The sequence below is a fragment of the Trachypithecus francoisi genome, unplaced genomic scaffold (assembly GCF_009764315.1).
Source record: "Trachypithecus francoisi isolate TF-2019V2 unplaced genomic scaffold, Tfra_2.0 Contig01579, whole genome shotgun sequence".
In the NCBI taxonomy this organism is placed as follows: Eukaryota; Metazoa; Chordata; class Mammalia; order Primates; family Cercopithecidae; genus Trachypithecus; species Trachypithecus francoisi.
The window spans coordinates 16,932,327-16,950,925 of NW_022681442.1; the positions used below are offsets into that span (position 1 = coordinate 16,932,327).

Genomic DNA, 18,599 nt, shown 5'->3' on the forward strand with positions numbered 1-18,599 from the left:
TATGAATCAAGAAAGCTTGATAACAGAGGCTTTTTTCAACCATATTTGTCTCAGACAGTACTGCAGAGTAATATGGAAATTCTGAAGTAACAAAGGGGAATAAAAAGTTGAACTCAGTTTTGTTATACTTTTGCATAAGGGGTTCCTTACATGTACCTCAAAAGCAGTGACTTGCGAGAGGAGGCTGCAGGCTGTGTGATGGCTGTACTCAGCTAGGCACCTTTCCATCGCCTCAACCCCAAGAAAGAAACTCAAAAAGCCTAAGAATCTGGTTTCAGTACAAGCTTCTGCCTCAGGGACAATCACTGTCGGTTTCACATGCAGACAATAGCGAGTGAATGCAAAGAAGTGGTACTTTCCCACCTGCATTTAAAAAAAGAAAGAAAGTAAATCTACTCCCCTCCTTTTTTGGGAACTTGGACTGGCCCATTGTGGTTGCTGGTGTGTTGAACTAGTAAGTAAAGCGAGGAGAGGAGGCGTGAGAGAGTGTGCCTGCCCTCCGCACACGGCGCTGGTTTCCGGAGTGCGTCTCTAGAGGGATGCACGTTGCTGTAGCGGAGCTTCAGAGAGAAGCCTGGTATGTAACCCAGGCGGGCGGGAGCCTCAGTCTGTCCGGCTGAGGTCTGGCATCTACAAAGCCTCTTGGCCGTGTTCTGAACTTGAAGCCTGGAGGAGTTCTCTGCTCAGCACAGCCAAGGAACAGAATTAGAAGAAAAGGAACCCTGGCCTAAGGTAAAGCGGGAATTGCACAAGGTGACCTATGTCCTTTGCTTTGCGAGGCAGATGTGAGATTTCTGGCTTCCTTCGTGAGGTCGGAGGCCGCTCGGATCCTCCAAATGCGGTGGCTGGATGCTGGCGACAGAAGTCACTTTCATTGCCCTGAAATACATTTATGTAAACTTCTTGTTTTCCTGATGATACAAGAGAAACGACAGGAGCTTTTGTTCAATCGATATAGAACTAGACTGAAGAGCAGGAAAGGCAGGCTATTTATTTCACTGAGAAGTGTAGTGCGTTGACCTTTTAAACAAGGCTTATGTTTTTTTAGGCTGCTACTCGCAAGATTGAAAGGAGACTATGGTTTTCAGACTTTGGGGTTGTTTTGTTTTCTCTGTGGTTTGTAGAGCTCTGTGAAATTTACATTTGAATCCTGTTTGGGGGATTTGGTGGTGGAAGTGGCACGTGGGAATAAGTAGATTTAGCTGTTACTGTACATTTATGAGATTTTTTTTTCTTCAAGAAATTCCCAATGAATGAAAATAAGGAAGCAAAACGTTTGGGTGTTTTATTGCAGCTCTAGGTTGAAAGAGCTTGATAATTGCCTGTCTTTCCAGCTTTGATATTCAGTAAAAGAAATCTAGAGATTCTGGCCTTTATAGTGAAAATAGTTTTCCTAAAAAACCTAATTATCAATCAAATCATGCTGTAAAGAGTTCTTTGGGAAAAGTGTTTTAAAATGTGCTATACTAGCATGAAAGAAGACATGGAACAAGAAAGTTATCTCAGCTGTGAAAGAAATAGATTTATGATGTTAGAAAAGAAAAAAAAAAAAAACGAAAACATGAGTTTGGCCGTAACCCAGCAGGAGTGTGGTGGCTGTAGCAGCTTCATTTGTCACGTAACTGAGAGTAACTGAGATTGGCAACTTAAAAGAATATTGAGCCTGTTTTTTCCCTGAGACAGCCTCGTGAGGAATGTTGAGAGGATGTAAAGTTATTTAGATTACCAAAACAGGTTCTGAAAAGTAAGTGAAAATAACTCATTAAAATATAATTGTCGCCATTCTATAAATGGATCAAAAGGCTTGTTGAGTCACTGTGTGCTTATAGAATAGGTGAATTTGCCACGGCTCATTGGTATAAATTACTTTTGAGAAGGCTTTTTAAGACTAAGCGTGAGGCCTTGCCAAGCATCTCTTATAACACTTAGAATGAATGTTTTGACCAATGTTTTCAAGGGGGTTGTCTAAGCGTTTTCATGTGTCAATGAGTCTAATACTTGCATCAGTGGCTTATCCTGTAGGCCCAGGGAATATTATATCATGACAACAGAAGTCTGCAGGTTTTTCTCTTTAACTAAACGGTAGCTCATCTAAAAGGACAGAAAGTGAACTACTCAGTTCTTGCAACCTGACTTTCTGGAGGGGGTGGTCATGATTTTGGCTCCCGTAGACCAGGGTTCTCAACCTCAGCATTATTGACGTTTTGGATGGGATTATAGTTTGTTGCAGGGGACTGTCTATGGGATGTCTAGTAGCATCCTTGATCTCTGCACACCAGGTGACAGTAGCACTCACTGCCCAGCTGTGAGAACCAGAACTGTCTTCAGACACTGTTAAATGTTCCCTGTGGGCAAAACTGCCCCTGGTTGGGAACCAGTGCTCGAGGGAAACCACCTTGGGGCCTACTGCTGCCAATGAGGGGAAGGGGGTCTGAGAGGAGGCTGGAGTCCTGGGGAGGTCTGGCGGGGTCCAAGAAACAGTGGCAGGACAAGTGTTTTTGCCTGACCATTTGGTTTGTATTTTGTTTGGGTTTTGTTTGAAATCACATCTTGGAAATGGGGAATCAGATTCAAGGACTACTGTGGACATACATTCTTCTGCCCCCTTTTCCTTCTGTGCCCTTGTGGGGCTTATTTTATACAGTGCTACGATTGGTATAGAAGTCAAACTTCTCTCAGTTGAATTCTAAAGTGCATTCTGGGGATATCCTATTTTTTCTTTTTTAAAAAGAAGCTTATATAGTTATAAGCAAATAGTTACCCATACTTTTCCCTTCTGTAAATATAGGTTTTTTTGTTGTTGCTGTTGTTGTTTGTTTGTAATGTGGGCTTTTAGTAAATCTGGCCACGCCTGTTATTTTTTTTTCTTCTGGAATCTGCAACTGAATGCTTTCATTTCTTTTTTCTTTTCCCCCTCTGTACCAGTGGGTCTCAAACTGTTTTGATTTTTCTAGGAATTGGGCCTTGTTTTGTGAGTGCAATTGAAGAATCACAGCTTTTTTTCCAATTTACAGATAACGATGAAGTCAATGGCTGGGATTTTTTTCTGTTTAAAATTTTTCTTACACTTTTAGCATTAATGCTACTGCTTGTTTGCACTCAAAGGTTTACAGATTACAAAATGCATGAAGCTGTGTATGCCACTTTTTCTTGGTGTTTCTCCAAGAATATAGTACATTGCACTGAGCACCATGACTTCCAGGAGCTACCACCACCACCCAAACCAGATGAGATGTACCACTCCATAGAAGAGACTCTCAAGCCCAGCGGGGGTAGAGGCAGTGCTTAGCATTGGCTGAACAGATAGGGAAACACCTTGACTTATTGGAGTCTGTTCTTGGTGACAGATCTGGACTGGCCCATAATATTATCAGAGAGCTGTGGTTTCTGCTTTTAATTGCAAAGCAAATCATGCATTTATCTCCACCTGAAGGTACCAATGTGACACATACCATGTGCTCTCTAATTAACATTTCTTCATTATTAAAATTCACCCTCTCCCCCCATTCAGTAGACCAAAGATCCATGAGCACAGCAAATGTGAGCATTTTAGGTCTGTTTGCCCCCAGGAGGTAGCACCGTGCCTGCTCATACTATTTGCTCAGTTGTTGATGAACGGACAAATGAATGTCAATGATTTCTATGGAAAGACCACCCAGGAGCTTGGTCAGCAAGCTCACATGTCTGTAACGTGTATCCATATAGCCCGTTCTCTGTATTTTTTTTTTTTTAAAGGACAAATCTGGTCCCCATCCAAGCAGGTTTTAATGTCTAAGGGGCTACCAGAAAACTCTTTGAAGGATGCAGGAAAAGTGGGTCTGTGGGTTGTAGAATTTGGGCCTCATAAGGCCCAGAAATTAAATTTCTACTCTTATTGTAAACCCCATGGGTTAATGCCACTTCATGGTTTCAACAAGATAAAGAGCACACTAACTGTAGGGTCTGACCCAAAGGCAAGGTATTTACCACCTCTTTAAAAAAATTCTCCAGTTGAAAGAGAGCTTATGATCAGAAGTGATCTGTGTGTCCTGTGATGAATCAGATGGTGCTGCCCAGAGAACCTACCTGGTTCTCTGAACCAGGTTATCAGGGCAAGGGGGGTGCAGATGGGGCAGATGTCTTGAAATTGGAAGTTTCCGGACTGTGCAGAATGTAAAGATGCTGTAGTGAGAGACATATAAGCCAAAGATCCTCTCAATCTCTTGCTTTGGTTCACACACCAACCCCAGCTCCATGGGTTTTTTGTTTTGTTTTGTTTTGTTTTTTAAGACGGAGTCTTGCTCTGTCACCCAGGCTGGAGTGCAGTGGTACAATCTTGGCTCACTGCAACCTCCACTTCCTGGGTTCAAGCGAATCTCCTGCCTCCCCCTCCCGAGTAGCTGGGATTACAGGTGCGTGCCACCATGCCCAGCTAATTATTTTTTTATTTTAGTAGAGATGGGGTTTCACCATGTTGGCCAGGCTGGTCTCAAACTCCTGACCTCAAGTGATCCACCTGCCTCGGCCTCCCAAAGTGCTGGGATTACAGGCGTGAGCCACCGCACCTGGCCTAGCTCCATGTTTCTAAGCAGAACCCTGGGAATGAGCAAGTGTGAGCCTTTCTTTTGCCTTAAGCTGCAGAGGCTTAAGGTGCGGCCTTTGTGAGGAGGGAACCTTCATCAAAGAGGAAACAAACCCTGCTGCTTTATTATTCGCCAAGCCTGCAATGTTTTTAGCAAATACGTGTTTGTGCCCTCCTCAGCATTGCTGGTTCACACTGAGGCCATTTGTTGCTCATAAACACTAGATGAAGCAAAAATACTTGTTTACACTTAAGACTGCTTTTATCTTCCCTTACTGCTGAATAGTAATTTTTACTAGATTGTCTTGGTTCTGTGCAGCTGGTTCCTTGCATCTGTGCTCATATCCGTATACCTTATCCAAATAAACATACTTGAAAAGATAGAGAATTGTGTTTTGTGAAGTTTAGAACATCCTCTAACAGAGTTTAAGCTGAGCTTTCTGCTTTGTTTTGGCAACTTGTTTAGGATGCCAAACGTATCTGGTCTGGCAACAGATGAAAGAAGATGTTGGCCCTTGTATAACCAAGTTTAGGGAATATGTTGGGGGTGGGGTGGATTCCCAGGTTTCCTTTGTGTTTTGTAAAGAGTTTTAAAGCATAAGGAAAAAATGTGTTTGACTGGGTTTTTGTTTGGCCTTTAAACCTTGGAATTTTGGAAAAGCTATTGAAATACCTTCTCCTGGCTTATGCAGCCCTCTGAGATTAAGTTCCTGATTACCTACGTCTTCCCTCCTCTTTCATTCCAGCCCGCTAGCCTTCTTTATGCCCCTCAAGCACAGACGCTGTCCATCTCTGGGCTTTCACTGCTCCCTGAGCCTGGAATGTTCTTCCTCCAGATCTTGGCTTCCTTCTCATTATTCAACCTGCCTGTTTTGCCTTGGAGAGGTATCCTCTGATCACCTAGCTAAAGCTGCTTCCACCTGCCCAACCCCTAGGCCATCTTCTCTCCCCTGGTTCTGTTTTAGGTTCTTCATGGCACTGTCCCCCCACTATCTGGAATTCTTATATGCTTGTATCCATGTCTATTATCTGTCACTCATTGCAAGAATGTATGCTTATGACAGGGACTATTATATATCCGAAACTAAAACATCATCTGATAGAAGCTTTGTGCCCAATAAGAGAATGAGTGGATGGATAGAAGGATGGATGAATGGGAGGGAAAAGGAAAGGGAAAGAAGGGGAGAAGGAGAGGGGAAGGGAGTGGGGTTGACTACTGAGTAAAGGTCTACTCTCTTTTAAGTCTAAGAACTTCTCTCCTGTGATTCCTCTTTGACTCCCCAAGACAGTAACCTTGGAGAATTTTCTCCCCACACCCACCTCACTTTGTACATTACACTAACCATCTTATCCAGTTACAGTCCCCTGTTTGCTAAGCTCTACATACTAAGCTCTTTAGGACAGGAATGTGTAATAAAGGTGGTTATGGTTGTAATTATTGTTTGTTCTTACCGCCTTAGCACTTTATAAGCATACTTCATCGAAGTCCTTTCGTCAACTCTGTGGCTTGAGTATCACTCTCATCTTTGTTTTGCAAGTAAGTAAACTGAGGCCCAGAGCAGTTGCTGAAAGGCATGCAGATGATTACTGCAGGGCCAGGAATTGAATACAGATTTCTTCTTGGTAGTGCAGATTATACAGCCTTTCTTTCCTCCTCATCAGGTGCCCAGTGCCTGACTCACAGGTTCATCTCAGGCTTTTGCCAAATGAATGAAACCTAAGACCTCACCTATTATATTATATAAATAATAATCCCTATTATTTGAGCTTATACATATTATTTATACTATTTGTAATATTAAAATATAAACATAAACATGAGCCTATTGGTTCATAATCCAGTGACATCTCTGAGAATAACTAGCTGCTGTATCTTAAGTCACTTATTTTTATTGTTTTTTTAGAAACAGGGTCTCGCTCTGTTGTCCAGGCTGGAGCACAGTGGCACAGTCATAACTTACTGCAGCCTCAAGCTCCTGGGCTGCAGAGATTCCCTGCCTCAGTCTCCTGAGTTTCTGGGACTACAGGTGCATGCCATCATGCCCAGCTAATTATTATTATTATTATTATTATTATTAGAGACAGGATGTCACTATGTTGCCCAGGCTGGTCTCTAACTCCTGGCCTCAAGTGGTCCTCCTGCCTTGGCCTCCCGAAGTGCTGGGATTACAGGCATGAGGTACCACACCCAGCCTATGTCATTTTTCTTTCTTTCTTTTTTTTTTAAACTCTTAGGACTTCATTGATTGCTTAAACTCTGTCATTCTTCTTATGCAAACAAATCTATTAGTCAAAAGTTAAACAGCTGCTGAGTCACATGGGTATATTTTAACCCAGGGTTACAATTGGCAGCCCTAGGAATGAGTTCTGCTTTCTTTAGCGCCCATGATGGCACTGATTTCCCCTAGAATATAAAACTTACACTGCAGAAACCACCATGACAACTATAGGTAGAAATTTCAAGCAGAAAAGACTAGGAAAATGCCTAAAAATTTAAACCTGACAGTGTTCTTCTACATTTTTGATATTACCCAGTGCTGCTCATCACCTGCCTTGACACCAGTGTTTGTGAGTTTGATTGGCCCCAGGATGTTCCATTGCAGAGCAGAAAGCCAAGATCAGAAGCCCTTGCTGACATGTAAATGTAATGCCCTAAGCTGGCTTGGAGCTCTGACTCCATGGAGCCAATGCTGAAATGATTAAGACTTCTGTCTATAGATAGTTGAGGTGGAGATTGTTTACTATGACCCTGCCCAGAGGCTTCAGCAGCTGAGGGTGTACCCTCTGCAGTGGGACTCTTTAGGCATGAGCCTGAAGCCTGTGGTGGCCTCTTGGGATGGAGTCCCTCGTCTTACGGCTTGAACTTTCCAGCACAGGACAACTCCTGATGACAGCTCCAACAGGGCAGAGGCTGCAGCCTTGCCGGACTGGTCTGTCAAAGCTTTCCTTGGCACATAATCTAGTTTCACCCAGGTTTGGGGGTAACCCAGATGGTTCCTTTTTTCCTGGGTTGGAGGTAAGCTAAGCAGGGGGTAGTACCCACAGGTTATTTGTGGATGTCAAAAACTCAAAAGGCCCTCAGCATTGAGGGTAGGACAAGTGAGAAGTGCTCAGCCATGGCATGTATGAGGGATCTGTGGGCGAACCCCGATGTGTCATTTGGCTCCTCTATCCATCACAAAGAGTGTGGACCCCTGAACCTTTTAACCATCCCTGAGCAAGGTCGGAGGGATTTTTGCCCTTTTAATACAACTTCTTAAATGACCTGATGGCCTTGGATGTACTCACTAATAAACATGTCTTGTGGTTTGCAATTTAACTGTCTGTGTGATGAGGATATTGGAAAGGAGTTTCTGACTGATTCATTGTTCACACTTGCCACTCCCAGCTGAGGGATAATTGGGGCCTTGCCTAATCTGCACTCACTCACACCCAACATGTGCTGGGCGGGGAAAAAAGGCTGCAAACTGGCCAGCTGGTTCCCGGACCTGGCCTTGTACCAACCAGGAAGATTTCTTCTCTACCTCCTTTTCTGTGTTCAAGGTGATACCTGCTTAGGACTCCCAGAAATACCATTAGCAGGAAAGTTCCACAGATTTAATCTAGTCTAACCCTCTGAGAGTTGAGGACACTGAGACCCAGAAAACCTGAGTGATTTTCCTAGGAACACACAGCCCATTGGTTAGCAAGACAAAAGTAGACCTCAGAGCAGCTCAGTGCTTCCCTATCCCCTGTGCACCTACCCCAGGCTGCCCCTTGAACTACTTCTCTGCTTGTTGTACAAATCAAAGCTATCTTTCAAACTCTTTTGGAATATTAAAGCCATTACAGGGAGGCCAGGTGTGTGGGGATTGAGTAGATATTCAAAAGATTTTTGCTGAAACCTTTATTTCACTTTGTTTTTAAACAACTTAACCTTTCCCATGCCTATGGAGCTTTTCTTCTGTCATCCTAAAAACTCCCAAGTTCCCACCTCCTTCTAGGAAGATTGTTGATGATTGTCCAGGGATCCCCTGCCACTGTCTGAGCAGACAACTTCTGAAAGTTTTCTTTTTTAAAGTAATGTGAGCTCATTGTAAATGAGTAAATGAATAACTGAATAAGTACACTTTTTTGTACTTCTCTGAACCCCATGTAATGGGTCAGGTAGTACATATTTTCAGCCTTGTGGACTATGCTGTTTCTGTCTCAGCTATGTATGGGCTAAAGCAGACCTGGAGACTATGTAAATGAACAGACATTGTTCTGTCCCAATAAAGCTTTATTTACAAAAAAACAGGTAGTGGGTCAGGTTTCGCCTGTGGGCTGCCAATCTTGGTGTCAGGTAAAAAGTAAAAATTCTCCATTTAACTCCTTAAGCTTTATTAGCACAGGAGCATGTCTGTTCATTTACATGGTCTCTAGGTCTGCTTTAGCCCATACCAGCCTTGAGTAGCTGAGACAGAGACAGCGCTGAAAATATGTACTCTCTGGCCCATTGCATGTGGTTCAGAGAAGTGCAAATAAGTGTATTTATTCAGTTATTTATTTACAATAAGATCACATTACTTTATAAAAACCCATTCCCAGAAGTAGCTATTGTTGAGAGTTGGGTCTGTAGTGTCACTGGCATGCAGTTACTTGCAAATATGCAGTTGGATCGTGTAAATTTTTTCATACAGGATGTAGAGTTCTGTATCTTGCTTTGCTGCTGTTTCTTGCACATAGATATCTGTGGGAGGGCGTGTATTCTTTTATACAAATAGGACCGTTTTATGCATGTTGTTCTACAGTTTCCTTCACTTGGACTCAAGTGTTGATGCTTATAGGATGATGACATTCTTTTTAATGGCCATATAGTGGTAAAATCCTTTACCATACACTATGAAAACATACCAAATACCAAAAAAAAAAAAAAAAAGTATATTTGTAAATAACTTCCAGCAGACACAGATGATGTCTTGTTTGCCTCACGTGGTCCCATGTATCTGGTGGGCACATCCAGGGGGATCCGTGTCAGCCCATCCAGTGTTACTGTGTTTCTAAAGGGGGTTTTGTTTCAGCCTAACTTCAGCACCACAAACAGGCGATGAGTTAATAAAAGATTTGCATGACCATGAAGGTTTCAGACAAACTTTAGGTTCAACATCGCAGTTGATTATGAGGCAATTTCTGTGAAATCCTAAAAATTCCAAGTGTTTTGTCATGCTGTGAAGACAGTTTATAGCAAAAAAGTACAGACCCACATTGTACTGTGGCCCCCCGCCCTTTAAAGTATGTGCTGTCACTGATGCTTTGAATTCGTTCCTAAGGATATCATAAATTACCACAAACTTGGTGGCTTAACCATGACAGAAATGTATTCTGTCACATTTCTGGAGGCCTGAAGTTTGAAATCAAGATGTCGTTGGTGGATGGGGTGGTGGTGGGGTTCTTCTGAGGGCTCTGCTGGAGGGTCTGCTTCATCCTGTCCCCCAGCTTCCAGTGCTGCAGCATCCTTGGTACTCCATGGCTTGGAGCTGCATCATTCCAGTCTCTGCCTTCATCTTCATGTAGGTCCAGCTTGCCCTCTGGGTCAGTTTCCTTGTCATGTCTGGTCCCGTCCTGTCCTGTAGTTTGTAAGGACTTGTCATTGGATTCAGGACCCACCTGAATCCAGGATGGCCTTCTCTCAAGACCCTTACCTTAATTACATCTGCAAAGCTGGTTGGACATATCTTTGGGGGACCACAGTTCAACTCAGCACATGCCCTCCCATCTAAAAATCAGAGTGCTTGTTCTTCCCTCTCAGGTTTTTCCTCCTGAAGGTGAAAGGGGCAAAAGCCTTGTTCTTGTCATAATAAACAGCCCTGCTCTTTGAGGATAAAAAGCAACAACAAAGAACTGAGTCCCAAGGAATGGCATCTGCTGTTAGTCAATTGCAGGTCCCAGAAAAGCACCGGCCAGAATTGCAAGGCTTCTAGAAATGTCTTACTGAGTTCAGCAAAATAAGAGGTTAATGAGAAGAGTGCTTGCATATCCGATAGTTTAACTGAAAGGAAACAGAGGAAGAAAAACGTGCTTTTGTAAAACCCTGGGAGTTTTCACTGAATGGCAGCCTCTCCCTGGGATTAACCGGTGTGAACTGTTGTTTCAAAGAGTTTCCAAGTTTGACTGAATCCAGTGTGAAGCTCGCAAAACCAACACCATCTATTTGTTTTATTTCTCAGGAGAAAGTTGTATTAATGCAAAAATAAAGAATTGTGGCTGGGTTTGTGATCTGTTTTCAATCGTTTCTTTAAGGAAGCAGCTGTTTTTTATGTTGCACAGAGTACTTGGATGCAAAACATTTTTTGTTGTTTTGGCTTTTTTTGGAGACAGAGAGCCTTGCCCTGTTGCCCAGGCTGGAGTGCAGTGATGCGATCTCGGGTCACTGCAACCTCTGCTTCCCCAGTTCAAGCTATTCTCCTGCCTCAGCCTCCCTAGTAGCTGTGATTAAGCCACACACAAGCATGGTTGACTAATTTTTGTATTTTTAGTAGAGACAGGGTTTCGCCACATTGGCCAGGCTTGTCTTAAACTCCTGACCTCAAGTGATCTGCCTGCCTTGGCCTCCCAGAGTGCTGAGATTCCAGGTGTGAGCCACCGCACCTGGCCACAAAATGTTTTTTATGTTTAAAATTGAAGAATGATACCTGCTTACCTCACTCCCTTAGACAATGGCTTTGGTTACAAGGGACAGAAACTCACCTCAAACCAGCTGTATTTTGGAGCCAGCATAACAAAGCACCACTACTTGGATGTTTTAAAAAAGACAACTTTTATTTCCAACAGCTCTGGAGGCTGGTGAAATCAAGGTGTGGGCAGAGCCACGTCCTCTCTGAGCCTGTAGAGGAAGATTTTCCCTGGCCTCTTCCAGCTTCTGGTAGCTCCAGGTGTTCCCGTGCTTATGGCACCATAACACCAACCTCTGCCTCTGTTTTTGCTTGGAGTTCTGGTCTGTCTCCCTCCCTCTTCTGTTCTTATAAGGACATCAGTCATAGTGGATTAATAGCCCAACCTGTTCCAGTATGAGCTCATCCCAACTAATTAACAACTGCAATAACCCTTTTTCCAAATAAGGTCACATGCTAAGGTATTGGGGGTTAGGGCTTGAACATATATTTTTGGGGGATACAAGTCAACCAATAACATCAGCTGAAGCAGAAAAGGGGCTCACATAGCCACGCTGCTGGAGGGGACAGGGCCTTAGATGTCATTAGCATCCTGTCAGCTCTGTCTGCTTATCTGTGTGTGTCATTCACACTCATGAACTCACTCTGCATGAAAAGCATAAGGCTGCAGCTCAGGGATTCTCAACCATGGTAGAAAGGGCTCTTGTACCCCCAGCTCACATCCTGAAGTTCCAGGAAAAGATTCCATCGAAATGTCATCTGCTCAGCTCTGGACTATTCACCGTGGCCAGGGACAGGGTCACCAGAGGGAATGGCAGCTTCCACATCTGGATTTGGGGAAAGATTCCACCCCCGCACACCAAAAGCAGGACAGCCTTGACATGGCCGCTGCGGGAATTGTGAGCTCAGTGTAGCTGGTCCAATTTATGTGAATCTCAGAACTAACCTAATTCGAATGCAGCATTGCAGTCACGTGTCACTTAAATGAGCCTTGTCTTGACTCACCTTTAATGTGATTTTATGCACGTGCTCCTTCTCATCCATCCCCTGCCGCACTGACCTGGACTAAACCGCTTTCAGGTTCTGGGAAATCTCCTCAGAAGTTGTGTTAGATTTTTCTTTCTCTGAAAGGTCAGTGCATTTGCATTCGGGCGGAAGCTCATGGTGACTATACTAGTAATTGAATCTTTAGTTTCCAAGGACACCATGGTGGGTAGGTCTCAGTGACAGGCGCTTTTCCTCTCTTTTTTAATTTTCAATTTGAAGCTTTTAAACTTCCAAAAAGAATCACAGTCGTGTAGAAATAGTCTTAACTTCTGGTAAATGGCCTGTGGGAAGCCTGCTTCCTGTACTTTGAGTATCTTTTCATAGGTTTTCATGCAGTCTGCAAGAAAAGACAGTTTTATTTCAACTATAAAAATTAATTCAGGTTGGGAGTGGTGGCCTTGCCTGTAATCCCAACACTTTGGGAGATCAAAGCAAGAGGATCACTTGAGCCCAGGAGCTTAAGAGCAGCCTGGGCAACATAGGGAGAGACCCCGTCTCTACAACAATTTTTTAAAAAACTTAGTTGGGTGTGGTGGCACATGCATCTGTAGACCCAACTACTTGGGAGGCTGAGGTTGGAGGATCACTTGAGCCCAGGTGGTGGAGGCTGCAGTGAGCTGTGATCACGCCACTGCATTCCAGCCTGGGCAACAGAGTGAGACCCTGTCTCACAAAAACAATTAATTCAAAGGAATGACTGCAGAAATTACAAAAACAGCTGATAATTCAGAATGCTTATTTCACTTTATTTTTATTTTTTTTGAGACGGAGTCTCGCTCTGTCACCCAGCTGGAGTGCAGTGGTGCGATCTTGGCTAACTGCAATCTCTCCTTCCCCTTTCCCCCTCCCATTCAAGTGATCTGCCCGCCCACCTTGGCCTTCCAAAGTACTAGGATTACAGACTTGAGCCACTGCACCCAGCCTCATTTCACTTAATTATGTTTGCTTCTAGCTAGTATTGGAAAGCAGCTTTTTAGTTCTGTGAGTCTTAGGTGAGCAGCAGTAGAGAAACTTACCTGGGATAACTAATCTGTAGATCCCAAAAATGATGCTTGTGGAGCCTTTAGGACAGACGCAGTTATTCCTTGAGTATAGTCATTGAGTGATGGTGTCATGTGAAAACTTTGCAGGCTTGGATGATATTTTTAGGAGTATCTGTGTCTTGGAAATTTGCAGTATGACCCAAACTTGGCACATCTTAATAGCCAATAAGAATTTGCTGGGGCACTAAGTCCTTGCTATCTCTCTGGCAAAAAATATTATTTCTTGGTAGTGTTGGCATCAACACCTTTCATGGAAAAATCGATTGCTTGTATCTACTAGATTTCTGCTAGACAGGAAACACTAACAATTCATTTGGTGGTTCTTTCATTCCTGGCTAATGAGGGATGCCCTTTGCTCCTACCAGTCGCCAAGGTGAATTCACCTTGACTCTGAGCATACCAGCATGCAGACCAAGTTGGGCTTTGATTGCTGGTCATTTACAATAGGTTAGAAGGGGTGAGCTGAAGCATATCGACTAGACAAAATTGCCACAGTGTGGTATTAACCTGCTCAGGATAAATTGAGTGTGAAATTGTTACTGCCGGATGTTGCTTGCCAGTGGGGTTTCTTTGTTTATTTTCTTTTATGTGATAAATGTTTTTGCTTGATTTAAGAGGTGGTAGAATACTGGCTGTTACTGAAATGAAGCTAATTTCTTCCTGTTCTGAGCCGTTACAGCATGACTTGCGGACATTTGAAACACATTTTTCTCCTAAGATAGCTGCATATCTGAATGAAGAACTGATATGCTTCTCCCTGTATTACTTTAATTTTTTTCTCTCTAAACTCATCACATTTGTCACTTATATGTACAAGGAGTAAGAAATGACTTTTCAGCAGATAGTTGTACCTGGAAAATTACACAGAAAAGTAACTTTAGGTGAGAAAGTATCTGGTAAGTTTCTCAAAGGTTTAGGTTTTCTGGGTCTGGTTTGGTTTGGTTTGCTGGGGAAAGGGAGGATGGATGGAGGAGGATGGATGGAGAGTACAGGTGGCTGTCTTCTTGACTATAGTGTGAGTGATAGGAAAAAACTCTCAAGTTTTGGCATATAAGCAATAAAAGCAAAAATCTGCTTTTTTTTTTTTTTTTTTTTTTTTTTTTTTGAGATGGAGTGTTGCTCTGTCACCCAGGCTGGAGTGCAGTGGCACGATCTTGGCTCACTGCAACCTCCACCTCCTGGGTTCAAGCAATTCTCCTGCCTCAGCCTCCTGAGTAGCTGGGATTATGGACACATGCCACCATGCCCAGCTAATTTTTGTATTTGTAGTAGAGACAGGGTTTCATCATGTTGCCCAGGCTGGTCTCTAACTCCTGACCTCAAGTGATCTGCCCTCATTGGCTTCCTAAAGTGCTGGGATTGCAGGCCTGAGCCACTGCACCTGGCCTGGATTCTGCTATCCTTCCAATCCAGTTTACAGGTTCTATCTTCCATGAAGTCCTGCCTGACCCCTCAAATTATAGTTAGATGTTGTCTCTTCCTCTGGATCCAGAAGCAGGGTCTTTCACTCAAGGAATGTTTATTGTCCACTTACTATTTGCACATTTTGAGAACGCAAAGATGAATAGGATTCCTACATAAAGGCTTTTGGCTTCTCTGCAGACTGGTCCTCAGAGGACTCAGCATGTCACTAGTGAATAAGAGGTATTCAGCGCATGCACATTGCATTGGATTGTAACACATTTTCTTTCCTCAGTTCGCTAATTTCAGCCCTTTTTACGCAGGGGGGGGGGACATCCTTTTGTTCGGGCTCCTGCCTTTAATAGACTCATTACTTTTGGAATAAGTAGCTTCCCCCCAGGAAAGTTCACCTGAGTCATCTTGTGCTCAGCACGACTGGCCTGCAGCAAGGAAGTGGTACCAAGTAGCTTTACTGTCCTAATTGGACAGAAGGAAATTGACTTGTCTTGGATGGGAATTATCCAGGTCTTTCTGCTCCAGGAAGACACTGAGAGAGCATCTGTCCACCTGAGATTGTTTGTTGATGAGAAAGTGATGCGACTGTGTTCAAGTTTGAGGGAACCACAGAGCGAGACCTTCTGGGTCCACAGGAAAGGGAGGTCTTTAAACTTAATGATGCTCCGAACAGCTGGAAGGGGAAACTGGAGAATATAGACAGTTGGCTTTTCTGCTGAGAGTTGAGAGTAGTCTCCACAGATGACCCGTTTTATGCAAACTGAAATAATTAGAACGAGTCTTTGCCAAAATATACACTGGGAACAATATGATAGGAAATGGGACTCTTCTAGAAAGACAAGAGAAGGGGCTGGGGGTATGATGGCTCACTCCTGTATTCCCAGCACTTTGGGAGGCCAAGGCGGGCGGATCACTTGAGACCAGGAGTTTGAGGCCAGCCTGGCCAACATGGTGAAACTCTGTCTCTACTAAAAATACAAAAATTAGCTGGGCATGGTGGTGCACGCCCTGTAGTCCCAGCTACTCAGGAGGCTGAGGCATGAGAATCACTTGAACCCAGGAGGTGGACGTTGCAGTGAGCCGACATTGCACCACGGCACTCTAACCTGGGTGACAGAGCAAGGCTCCGTCTCAAAAAAAATTTTTTATAAAGGAGGTAAGAAGGGTATAAAAAAAATTAAAATGAAAAACATTGCTTAGAATAGAATAAAATCCCATTGTGGATTCAGCAATATATCTTGCTCTTAAAAATTTGTTCTGCCATTGTTCTGTGACATTAGAATTTTCCTCAGCAATAACCTTACATTTTTTTGTATGTTAGCTTGATGTATAATTTATTCTATAAACAAGAATTTAACATTTCATTTTTGTACTATGTTAACTGATTATATAATTATACTTATACAATTTTAAAAAGACCACCCCTACATGGCAAAACCCCATCTCTAATAAAAATACAAAAAGTTGGCTGGGCATGGTGGTGCATGCCTATAGTCCCAGCTACTCAAGAGACTAACACGGAAGGATCACCTGAGCCCAGGAAGTCTAGGCTACAGTGAACCGAGATTGCATCACTGCGCTCCACTCTGGGTGATGGGAGTGAGACCTTGTCTCAAAAATAATAATAAATAAATAAATCCCTAGAGAAGTTAGCAGTTGATGCTTGGAGCATTGGTATTTTATTATATAAAATAGACTATTTATACAAAAAAAATACTTAATGTGTGTTCAACACCCATTAGACTCTGGAAATACAAAAAATGATTGAGACAATGTCCTTGTTCCCAAGAAATTAAAGTCTAGTGGGAAAAATCTGTTAAGTAGCCAGCAGTTATAATTCATTGCATTATATAAATGGCATGTGCTTTATGTGAATATATAAAAATGTATATTCAAGTCAAGAAATACTTGCAAATCAAAGAAAATGCCTAAGTCCAGGGAAGCTGGAGAAGGCTCATTTCAGTCTAGAAGTTTTTAACCTGGGCTACACCTTGCAATCAGTTTCTCTAGAGGGGCCCCGGGCAAGTATAATTTTTAAAAACTACCCTGTTGATTCTAATGCATAGAGAGGTTTGAGAGTAGCTTCTGTCAGGAAATTTAAGATATGAGAAGGCACAGGGAGTGATATGGTTTGGCTGTGTCCCCACCCAAATCTCATCTTGAATTTTAGCTCCCATAATTCCCACATATCATGGGAGGGACCTGGTGGGAGGTAATTGAATCATGGGGGTGTGTCTTTCCCATGCTGTTCTCATGGTAGTGAATAAGTCTCACAAGATCTGATGGTTTTATAAATGGGAGTTCCCCTGCACAAATTATCTTGATAGCTGCCATGTAAGACATCCCTTTGCTCTTCCTTCATCTTCTGCCATGATTGTGAGGCCTCCCCATGTCAGCCATGTGGAACTGTGAGTCCATTAAACCTCTTTCCTCTATAAATTACCTAGTCTCGGGTATGTCTTTATTAGCAGTGTGAGAACAGACTAATACAGGCAGGTTAACATATTTGAGGCTGAGGCAGAGCCCACATGGCCAAGGCATGGATGAGGGTGTGGATACCAGGTAGGCAATTAAACTGGACAGGTAGATTGAGACCAGATTGCAGAGGGTATTGAATGCCAGGGTTAGAAAGCTTAACTTTTTTCAGTAGGCAGTGGGAAGACATTCATGTCTTTTTATCCAGAGTATTGTGATCTACATCATATTTAATAAAAATTAGCCTGGTGTTCAGAATGCACATCTTTGGGAGGGAGGGAGGAGGAAGAGGTTGTGGCTTGTGGTCCAAGTGAGGCCCCAAAGCAGAGGAACCTCAAAGGATTGGGAAGAACAGCACGGGAGAAAGGATAATAAGAGCCTGGAGACTGACCGGTGGGACAAGGGAAACAAAGAGCTCCTCGGTTGCCTCAACAAATACCGCCTGAGCCCTGACTGCTTGAAGACACAAATGGCCGCAAAGACCAGGGTCCAGTACCTTGGAGGCTGCTGGTGCCTCACCCTGGCTCGTCCTGGGACTCCTTTCTCACGTCGCGCTCTCCATGCTTGCTTCCTTGCCAGCACTTGACTGTATCAAGCAGTTTGCCCTCCTTATGCGACCCTGGTTGTCGTAGCCTGGGTAGCTCCAGGGTGTGGGGTTTACAGTTGTCTTTTCCTCCTGCTCTCCTGAGCTGCTCTCCGCATTCTCCATACGAATTTATTCTCATTCTAAATTTCCCGATCATTAAAGACAACTGTGTGCCTCTCTTTGGTCGTCTGTAACATGGGGATAGTAATAGTACTTGGTGTTCCTGTCTCATGATCTGGTGTGAGTATCCAGAGGGGAGAGATGCCTGAAAGTACTTTATAAACTGAAAAGCATAGCACAGATACCAGCTGTTGCTATCTGCATCTGTTTGTAGATCTTTCAATTAAATAAAACAGTTTAGGGCTCAGGGACAAAGTTTAATCACTGTGTGGTGACCATTCTGTCAATGCAGCGTTTTCCTACATAAGGCTTATTTAATTCACAGTAACTGCCAATGAAGATGTCCTAAACCATTCATTCCCTTTTTACTTTTTCTTATTTTTAAAAAATTTTTTGTGGGAACGTGAAGTCAAGGTCTCACTTTGTCGCCCAGGCTGGAATGCGGTGGCGAGATCATGGCGCATTGCAGCCTTGAACTCCGGGGCTCAAGCAATCCTCCTGAGTAGCCGGGACTGCAAGTGCGCCACCACACATGGCTGATTTTTTGAAATTTTTTTTTTTTTTTTGTAGAGGCAGGACTTTGCTGTGATGCCCAGGCTGGTGTCCATCTTCTGGCCTCATGCAATCATCCTGCTTTGACCTCCCAAGTTGTTGGGATTACAGGCATGAGCCATTGGATCTGGCCAATATTTTTTATCTTTTTTCAGGAATATAGAATT

The 18,599-nt window shown here is 43.3% G+C and overlaps 1 protein-coding gene across 33 annotated transcripts in view; it reads left to right on the forward strand.

Moving 5' to 3' along the window:
* Positions 1-18,599, forward strand: part of ABLIM1 (actin binding LIM protein 1) — a 353,609-nt gene that overhangs the window by 253,107 nt on the left and 81,903 nt on the right. For 4 of the 33 annotated variants that reach the window (XM_033181952.1, XM_033181944.1, XM_033181967.1 and 1 more), the window contains exon 1: positions 479-732. The exons of 26 other annotated variants lie outside the window; for them this stretch is intronic. The gene's annotated coding sequence lies outside the window, so the exon portion shown is untranslated. Of the gene's footprint in view, positions 1-454; positions 733-18,599 lie in introns of those variants that run through there. 3 more of the 33 variants (XM_033181955.1, XM_033181960.1, XM_033181948.1) reach the window with 3 other exon arrangements.